We start from the raw sequence: 8,765 nt of genomic DNA, 5'->3' as shown, positions 1-8,765 counted from the left end.
CATGAGAGTTCTGGAAATTCTCATGCAATCCAGTGGGATAGCCTTAGTTATGAGACACCTGGATTCTCAAGTATTGGTCAAAGTCTTTCTCATTCATCTCCTTGAGGAAGAAAATTGTAGCTGATTGTGGATGCTCTGAAAAAGAATCACAGTAAACCAAGACCAGCTTTCTTTTTGTATGTATCTTTTTATATAAGTGAATAGAAAAAAATTCTTTTGAGATATTTCAGGGACCATTTTGATATTCCCAAAGTTAGTTTCAGGTCAAAAAGACTGAATTTAAAATTTTATTTTTAAAAAGTTGTCAAAAATGTCAAAAATTTTAAAACACATAATTAAATTAGATCACAGATCACTATAAAACAATACCAAAGGAACTAAAGACTAAGGCAAACACAGGCAGGGCACAGTGTAATCTGTAATCTCAGCAGCTCAGTGAGACCCTGTCTTTAAATAAAATGCAAAATAGGGCTAGGAATGTAGCTCAGTGCTCAAGTACTTCTGAGTTCAATCCCTGGCACCCCTTCCTCCCATAAAAAAAGAAAACAAAAAGACAGGAAGTTATATAGTTGTAGAAAGAAAGAAAGAGAGAGGGAGGGAGAGAAGGAGGGGAAAAACCTTGTATTTTTAGTATTAAAAAGTCTCATTTTTTTAAGTAATCAAAAACTTCATGAAGACACATGAAGTGCAGGAAATTATTGTGATAGAACATAAAATCTTTGTTTCCCAGGCCAATTGTTTAAAAGAAAAAAAATAATAATCTCTTATTAAAAATAGAACCATAATCCAAGAGAACTTTGCTGTTTAAACACAAAAACCCGGCATCTAGCTTTATCCAATGTATTTTTGGTATGAATATTTAATTTTAAACTCTTACAATGAATTCATTCATTTTCAGTCACCTTAAACACACAGGATAAAAGTCCTTCTCCAAATTTCTCTTCTATAAACATCTAACAGTGCTTTTATTTTGCTTTTCAACCCATCTAGGTTTTGTTCACTCTTCTTCTTTATCATTTTGGAATAACCAGTCATTTTATTTGGCAGAAAATTATTCTTTTCTGAAGAAAATGCATCTCTACACTTTTTCTTATCAAAATACACCTTACTTTCCTTGGATACCTTTCCAGTAATTTTATGCATATATATTAATTAGAATTCTTAATTCCAGTGGGGATAAGGCAGTGTAAGTTGCAGACTAGACCTGAGGGTTGCTGCATTGATGTGGCTGCACGAAGTGGGGCTGGCACAGGGCCGCCATGTTGCCGAAAGACAGTAATGATGACACCAAAGACGTTTCATTGTTGATGCAGGACAGACAACTAATAGAACAAGAAAATCCAAAATCAGACATCCAGTGGCATTATTTTTCCAATTGTTCTTCCAAGTCAGTACCATTATACTCTATCTTCTCTGTGAATTTCTCAGCAGTAGCTTTATAGCCTGTATGGTGACACTCATCTTGTTGTTGTCATGTGACTTTTGGGTAGTAAAGAATGTCACAGGTAGACTGATGGTTGGCCTTGGGTGATGAAATCATATTGATAAGGATAGAAAGAGTCATTGGGTGTTTGAGTCCAGAGAGGCAACTCCTCAGGAAAATAAAACTGTTTCAAAGGCTGAATCAAGTATCTTTTGGCTAGGACTGATTGCCTGGCCCATGCTGTGGGTGATATTTGCTTTTAGTGCTCTCTACTTCTTCAGAGTGAAGTGGCTGGCTGTGGTTATCATGGGTGTGGTGCTACACGGTGTCAACCTATATGGTTATATCAGGTGCAAGGTGGACAGCCGAAAGAACTGAACCAGCATGGCTACCTTGTATCTGGGAAAGCAGTTTTTAAAACAAAACACCAAAGATGATCAGACCACTTGAATAGAGAGAAAGCTTATGAATTTTGTGACACTGGGGAATGGCCAAAGAAATTACTGATTGATGAACTGTTCAGAGTTCAGTCCAGTTGCAAAGAGGAGTGTTAGTTTTTTGATTTTGTTTTTTTCCACTTAAAAACTTAGTATAAAAACTTTTCTTTTTTATACAAAGTTTTTATTTTCTTTCTTTAGTAGTTGGGGATTGGAAGTATGGTGTCACTAGAAACATTGTCAGAATTTATTTTATGGTGTACATAATATGTATGTGTATAGTAAGGTATAAGTATATCCCAAATTAATGTGTTCATTTAAAAATGTTACAGAGATGTTTGCATTTTGATCCATAGCATGTAGAATATTCTTAGTCTATCTCAAAGGTCTGTGTGTTTACATACTATTTCTGTAGGTTATTTTCAGAAATAAGTTGATTACAGTTGGTTTGTATATGAGTTAGAAAAGTTAGAAAAAAAATATTTTTAATATACTTCATGTTGAAGTTGCTTACCTTAGATATGCACAAGTGAAAACCAAATTCAGGCTGGTAGTGTTAACTTGTTTTTTAAATTTCCTTTTATTTTTATACTGCAGCAAATAATTTACTTAAGTCCTAATTAATATAAATGGAATCCTCAGTATATGTTTAAGTGATACCAAAGGATTGTTATTATTCTATTTATTTCATGGAAAGGATAGGTAGATTTTATTTTGGAACTCCTAGAAACTCTTCAGTGTTCCTTGTGCTAATAAAATTTTCTTTTATTACTAAATAATTATTATTCTTATGTCACAGTAAAAATAATTATTTAAATACTTGGCATATTAAATGCCTAAAAACATTTTATTGTTTTAATCTATTTTTTCTTGCTATAATGGGTATATTGTAAATCATACATTTGTATTAATAATATTTCTTAAGTAAGGCAATATGTACCTGTAAACTAAACCAATCTACAAACTATTGTAGGCATCTAAATTCTGTTGTAGGCACTATAAACATTGCTGGAGTCTTTTAATCAGAAGTCTATGTTGTGAAAGTATTTGTACATCGTTAAAATATTTTAAAAGATGTTTTGTTTCAGTAAAATAATTGGGTTTTTTGGAGGGACAAAAAAAAAGAATTCTTAATTCTTAATATTCTCCAGTGAAAACTAAGACATAGACAATTGTGAACTACCAGCATTCTGTAATTGAGTAAATTCATAAATACACCATTTAATAATTTCTAGAAGTGTGTGTTTCCTCAAGAAATAATTTTCCATTTGGTGCAATACATATTTATCAACATACCCAAATATCTTACTTTCTCTGAAATAAGAAGCAAAAAGGAGATAAACTTAAATCTATGTTCAACTAATGTTTCTGAATTATGTCTTACTCAGAAATTATCTGGTTTTGAAGGCATATCTATCATTTAATTTATTTATTATAGCTTTAAAGTTTCAAATTTTCAGAAAGATTTTTGGAACTCTCATATTTTATAAAATATAATTATTTTTTAAAAGTTCATTTATAAACTGTTATCCCATTTACATTTATTTAATTCACTTGTTCATAACAATTATGCTTGAATTGCTCATGAAAGTTTCATGAGACATTAGACAAAGCTAGTCATTATCTTTAGTTATTTTTCTTGTTGACAAATTGAGCAAGTATCAAAAATATTATGGAAGAAAAAAACTTAAAAAGATAAACATGATTCCATTCTCTATTTTTTATCTGCCATGCTTGGTAGGGATCAAGCAATTCATTTTTACTATACACTTTGCTCTGAGGTAAGACTTGTATTCTTGTAATCTTAAATGTCTAAAGGACATAGACAAGCTTGTTTGATCAGTAAACTTGGTAGAAAAAAATTATATGTCTGCACTATATTTAAATCTGACAATTCTGAACATACTCCTATTTTTATTTTACATACAATCTTAAACCTAACTTTATTTATGAAAAATCATCCCAGATTATGTGAATGTAAAAAATCTGTGGGTTAGTTTGTATATTTCTGACAGTTTGAGGAACACTTAATTTATTTAAATGCTCATTTATCTCTAAGTCTATTTTAATAGGACTCTTTTAAAGATATTATAAATTAATTTGATAATATCATCAGGAGACAGAGGAATATCAAATGTAAATAAAATTAACACTTATATACATACACATATAAATATCCAGGCAGATGCAAGATACTATAGCATTCATTTAAAAATTCCAGCCATACTCATAGAAAGATGTCCCTCCTTTGTATTAGTCAACTTTAAGACATTACAACAAAATACCCAAGGCAACTAACACTAAAGAGAAAGGGTTTATTTAGCTCACAGTTTAGGAGGTTCAAAGGCATGGTACCTTCAACAGCTCAGTTCTTGTGAAGGTAGTGGCAGGAAGCAACCGCAGGAGCAAAAGATCACATCTTGAACCAGAAATGGAGAAAACACACTAAACTTGGGTCCCATAGTCTCCTTTAAGGGCATACCTCTGATTACCTAAGAACTTCCCACTAGGTTAATCTCTTAAATGTCCACAGCATTTCCTAATGTCACCACCCTGGGGACTCAGTCTTTTCATTCAGACCTTTGAGGGATACTTTTCAATATCATGGGATCCTTCATCTGATATCTTGCCAGTTGACTACACTTCCTCAGAAAAATAAACCATATAGATTCTTGTATAATTCCCATGCTCATGTTTAACATGAAACTTTGTATACCATCACCATTTTCAATATCTTTTAATATAGACTTATGGAATGATAAAATGACTAAACTATCTTTTTCATCTGTAGGTCTCCATCATTTATAAAAATCCTGCTCTTAGACATGTTGTGTATTTGACAATGAGTTTTAATAATAAGTACATGCAAAAAAATTAGAGATAGAAGGAAATTAGAGGTTTCTAATTCAACTGCCTCATTTTAAGGTCATATAGTCAGTGAGTCTTACAGAGATTCAAAGGCTTTTTAAATGTTACCTACCAGTTTATATTCTTTGTGCTACTCCTTTCCTTTACAAAGATATCTTGGAAACATTCTGTATAGACAGTATTTGTTTACTTTTCCCCACAATTAGTTCCAATATATATCTTCTGTACAATAAAGCCAAAACCATATGTTCTGCTGAATGTAATTTATAGACTCACCTAGGCAACTAGCCCAAGCTGGGAGCATTGCACATGTGTAGGCTGAATAACAGCCCCCAAAGGTATTCAGGTTATAAAACCCAGAGCCTGTGAATATTACTTACATGGCAAAAGAAACTTTGCAGATACAATTAGATATCTTGAGATGGGGAGATTATCTTGGATTGATCAGAGTGGTCCCTCTATGTAGTCAAAAGTTCTGTAGTCAGATTTACCTTGACAAGAATTTTTAGAGGAGGAAAAGGTTATTTTGAGGCTAATGATTTTGGAGGCTCAGTCCATGGTCAGGCAACTCCATTGCTCCAGGTCTGAGGAAAGGTAGAACATCATGGCAGGAAGGTACGACAGAGGAAAACTGCTCAGCTTGTGGTATTCAGGAAACAGAGGGGCAGAAGAAACCAGGGACAGTCCAAGGCCACACCCCAAGTGACTTACTTTCTCTAGACACACCCTACTTATCATAGTTATCACCCGGGAGTCCACTCAGCTATCAATGGGTTAATCCAACAAATGGATTGATCTACTGATGATGTCAGAGCCATAATCATTGTCTAAAACCCCCCTCTGAATCTTGCTACATTGAGATCATGCATTCAACACATGAGCTTTTGGGATGAGACATTGTATATCCAAACCATAACACAAGTATGAGCAAGGCAAAGAGAGATTTAATGCCAAAGAGGCAATGTGAGGACTAAAAACAAAAGTTACACTGCTGGCTTTGAAGATGAAAGAAGAGGCCAGGGGCCAAGAAATGTGAACAATGCAGCTCCAGAAAAATGAAAAAGGAAAAAAAAATGGATTTTCCTGTTGCTACTAAAAGGATGTTTTTAATTTTTTGTCTTGGTCCGATGACACTGATTTTCAACTTCTGACCTCCAAAACTGCAAAAGAGTAAATGTGTGCTGTTTTATGCCAACTGTTTGCAGTAATTCATTACAGCAGCAATAGGAAACTAATACAATAGACACGGTATTGGTTAGAGAGTTAAGAGTCCTTGATCTAAGCTCCCTGCATCATCTCTCTAGATGTTAGTTCCCTTTTTATGGTAATATAATAAAATTTCTCAGTACTATAGTTTCATCTAGGCTCAATAACTCATCTCAATATGAGATAACAGTACTCTTCTAGACACTCAGATAAAGTCATAGGCACAGACAGCACTTTAGGAATACGGAGGTACAACAGTAAGAGGTGATCCTCCAGGATGGTTTATCAGAAAAAACAAAGAGAGCCTTTAGAGGAAGAATAGAACCCTCCCTCCTCCAGAAAGCACAGTGCTGGAATAAGCCAAGGCTAGACAAGGGACACCAGCCACGTTTATGACCACTTGACGCCTGGGCTTTGACAGTGTACGCACTGTGCCACCTCCACAGTGCAGTGCACACTCTGAGCTGCCTCCCTAATGCCCAGGTCCCAAGAGAGAGCAGTGAAGCTCAGTTCAACCTCCCATGGAAAATTATAATCTCTCCACCCCACTCCCTCTTCCATTCCTGGCAAATCCTTTTTAGAAAAGTCATCAGCTTTGTTTTTGTTTGTGTTTTTTCTTAATACCAACACATCACTACAGGCCTCAAAGGCATGAAAAACAGTGTGTATCAGGACAAAATCAATTATACAATGTATTCAATATCACATTTTTAGGTAATTCTTGATTAAATATAAGTGATATATTTTTACCAAAATATTTTGCTCTCATATTTAAAGACCCCAATTACAAAAATTCCATAGTACTTAATAAATGACTTACATTTAATGTAAAGAAAAATGTATATGACTGTTGAGGTAAGAATTCTATCCTAGACCTTTCATTCATATAACTAAGCTAACATGCCAGTTAGGTTCCTGTTCTTAGGTTGATTATGAAGCATTCTCTAACTTTCTTAATTTTTTCTTTCTTCTATCACCCTTGGAGTTTGATAAATTTTATCAAAGTGCCTTCATCGTGAAATTAATATTGAGAAGAAATTTACTATGTCATCAAAATATTAGACACCAAATAATGATACACACAAGAAAACATTATTCTATAGCATTATAATATTATTGTGAAAGTCTTATGATTTAAAGTCACAGCTCTTTGTTAGAAAATTAGACTATAAAAATTAAATATGGAGATAATTTTGACTATCTATGTAAAGAAAAGAAAACTTAGATAATGTATATGTTGGTCAGCTTTTCATCGCTGTGAACAAAATCCCTGACAGGAACAACTTGAAGGAGGAAAAGTTTATTTTGGCTCATGATTTCATAAATCCAATCCATGGTGAGCTGTCACCATTGCCGTGGGCCTGAGATGAAGCAGAACATCATGGCAGAAGGGCTCAGTGGAGGAGTGCTACTCCACTCATGGCAATCAGAAAGCAGAGAGAGGGAAGGGGAAGAGGCCAAAGGGAAGATGAGCGCTTCTAGGACATATGCCAGTGACCCACCTCTTCCAGCAATACCTTTCCTGCATATTGTTACCACCCAGTCAGCCCATTCAAATTAGGATGGATTGATTAGGTTCGAGTTCTCCCAATCCAATTATTTCACCCCTACAAATTATAGCATTAACATAGGAGCTTTTGGGGGGAAACTCATATCCAAGGCATGAAGCCTACAATCCTGCAACTCGAGATATCCTCTGATAATAATTTAAAATTTTAATATAATGAAATATAACAGAGTCATATCTATGCTTAAAACTCATAGTTTAATAAACAGATACAAGAAATCATACATCATTCTCAGCTCAGAAGTCCCTCCTTCCCAAAGATAACCATTCTCTTGACTGGTGTGGTATTTATTCCTGGCTTTCCTTTACTTTTGCCATCTACCATGCATCCACACGTGCTATGTTTAGTTTTGTCTATTTAAAAGGTTTGAATAAATGTAAGCACACTATGTATTGTTTTTTTCTTCATGAAGTTTCATTTATTTTTCCAATTCTAAAAGCAGTACATGGTTAAAAAAATTAAAGGAAAATATAAATAAGGGAATTACAAAGAAGAAAGTCAATATCCATTGTCTTATCAGCAAAGATGATCATATTGGCACTGCAGAACATTTTCAGAAATATGTGTATGTATGTGTATGTATGCATGCATTTATGTTGGTTGATTTTATTTTTGTTCTCAGATTTCCCACTGATAGGGATTCTAAGTGTTGAGGTTAAACTGATTTTCTAGTTGGAAGCCAGCTGATTAAATGACATTCTTCTTTATTCTCTTCAGAAGCGAAGGGGGCACCAGGAACATCATTGTTTTCCAAGTACACACTCAGCTGCTACACCCCAGCTCTTAAAAATAGACAGGAAACATGTAGAACTGTCCACATAGCTTCTGTTTCCCTTCCGTGTGCCCCATATTCCCTAGACGTGCAATACAAAGATGGCAGCCACCTCATCTGTTGCCCTCACTGTGGTGCTGGTGGGTGTGGGGCTTTTGAGTCTTGAGTTTCAAAAAACACATTCAAATCTCTCCCCTCCAATGGATGGACCAGGATTACGCTGGTCTGTGGAGTTCTGTGGCATTGGACTCTCCTTGTTTAGGGATTGTTCAAATCAGGGGATACATTAAGCTCCCAAGATGCCATAAATAGAAATTGGATTAGCTTTAAAAAAATCAATGTACCCAAAGCATCTTGGGATGATGTAAAGTTACACACCTAAAGCCTAAGGAGACAAGAGGAGGAGGGAGTCACAGGTGCATTTATTGTTTTATTCAATATTGTATTTGTAAGATTTTTTCATGTTTATGTGTAGTGCAGTTTATCTATTT

The 8,765-nt window shown here is 34.5% G+C and overlaps 1 pseudogene; it reads left to right on the top strand.

Annotated features, from left to right (window-relative positions):
- The first annotated feature begins 1,259 nt into the window (after nucleotides 1-1,259).
- On the top strand, nucleotides 1,260-1,873 carry LOC107153316 (annotated as a pseudogene).
- The last annotated feature ends 6,892 nt before the right edge of the window (nucleotides 1,874-8,765 follow it).

This window comes from Marmota marmota, unplaced genomic scaffold (genome assembly GCF_001458135.2).
Source record: "Marmota marmota marmota unplaced genomic scaffold, marMar, whole genome shotgun sequence".
NCBI classification, from domain to species: domain Eukaryota; kingdom Metazoa; phylum Chordata; class Mammalia; order Rodentia; family Sciuridae; genus Marmota; species Marmota marmota.
The sequence above is the reverse complement of the archived record's forward strand: the minus strand, read 5'-3'. Positions and strand labels throughout refer to the sequence as shown.